We start from the raw sequence: 1,962 nt of genomic DNA, 5'->3' as shown, positions 1-1,962 counted from the left end.
AGATTGAACTCCCTCTCCTAACATCTACAAACTTCCATATAACTGTAGAGTAATTAATTAAGAAAATACAGAAAGATTGAACTCCCTCTTCCAACATCTACAAACTTCCATATAGCTGTAGAATAATTAACTAAGAAATTAAGAAAGATTGAACTCCCTCTCCAACATCTACAAACTTCCATATAACTGTAGAATAATTAACTAAGAAAATACAGAAAGATTGATTGAACTCCCTCTCCAACATCTACAAACTTCCATATAACTGTAGAATAATTAATTAAGAAAATACAGAAATATTGATTGAACTCCCTCTCCAACATCTACAAACTTCCATATAACTGTAGAATAATTAACTAAGAAAATACAGAAAGATTGATTGAACTCCCTCTCCAACATCTACAAACTTCCATATAACTGTAAAATAATTAACTCAGACAATACAGAAAGATTGATTGATCCAACATCTACAAACTTCCATATAACTGTAGAATAATTAACTAAGAAAATTCTGTTTATGTTTTCATCAAATCCTTTTTACCACTTTCGATCAATAAAATGACAGCTAAAAGTTATTCCTCGTAAAAACTTCTGTGGTCATCACTGGTATCTGTAATAAGTCACGATATTGTTTATAAGAATAATTTCAGATTAATTCCAGTACCTTAACGGTATTTAAAGAACGAATAAATACAAGTACACAAAACGTTAATGGAAATGATATTGAAGCAGTCCAAAGTAAAACAGCTACGAATAATATTGTAGTGGTCCAAGATGCAATAGTATTGTAGTAGTCCAAGATACAACAGCTAGAAATAGTATTGTAACTGTCTAAAATACAACAGTTAGGAATAATGTTGTAGTAGTCAGAGATACAACAGCTAGGGATATTATTGTAGTAATCCAAGATATATCAGCTAGGAATAGCATTGTAACTGTCTAAAATACAACAGTTAGGAATAATGTTGTAGTTGTCATAGATACAACAGCTAGGAATATTATTGTTGTAGTCCAAGATACAATAGATAGAAATATTGTTGTAGTAATCTAGGATACAACAGCTAGGAATAGTATTGTATTAGTTTAATATACAACAACTATAAACCTTATTGTAGTAGTCCAAGATGCAACAGCTGTGGTTGAAGAGTAACTGAGGATTACATAGTCTAATTATTGAGAATTTGAAGCCGAAATTAAATTTCAAAAAATCGCAATAAGGCTTCTTTTCAAGCTGTATGTTCGCTTCTTTTTAATTTCGTCGTGAACAGCTTACAGGTCTCAAGTTCTAAAAACTGAAATAATGGACAAGTGTGTGAAACATTCAAAATGGTCTTCGTCATCGATGTCCATCATTTTGGGATCAAAAGTCAAACAGATTTAATCTACACAGCGTGGTCACAAGAAAATAGACACCACCTTTTCAGAAAAAAATGAAAATTTTCAGTCATATTCACGTGAATTGATATATTTATAATTTAATTAATATCTAGTAGATCTTCCTTTCGCTTCGTGGAGTTCGTTGATACTTTGAGGCATCGTGAGAATCATCTCGTCAGTTTTAGATTGTGGGATTTTCGCCCACTCCTGCTTCAAAACTTGGAGTAGATCGCTCTTCGAAGTTGGTTTTTTGGTTGTTTCTTGACTTGCTGGTCGAGTATGGCCCAAAGGTTTTCGATGGAGTTGATGTCAGGAGATTGGCTCGGCCAGGGCAACTTCTGAATACCATTTTCTTCCTGCCACTTTTGGTTGTTTCCAGCAGTGTGACACGTTGCTCCATCTTCCTTGAACAACGTTGTGTTCTTGTCCACGAAACCCGAGGAATAAAGTGGCAAGAGTCCTTCCTCCAATATTTCGACGTATTTCGCAAAATTTATGTTGCCAACGCACCCCACTAAGCTCGATCTCCCACCAACCCAAACAGCTTCTCAAACCATCACGCTGAAACCACCATGCTTCACAGTTGGC

This window comes from Limulus polyphemus, unplaced genomic scaffold (assembly GCF_000517525.1).
Source record: "Limulus polyphemus unplaced genomic scaffold, Limulus_polyphemus-2.1.2 Scaffold6448, whole genome shotgun sequence".
NCBI classification, from domain to species: Eukaryota; Metazoa; Arthropoda; class Merostomata; order Xiphosura; family Limulidae; genus Limulus; species Limulus polyphemus.
The sequence above is the reverse complement of the archived record's forward strand: the minus strand, read 5'-3'. Positions refer to the sequence as shown.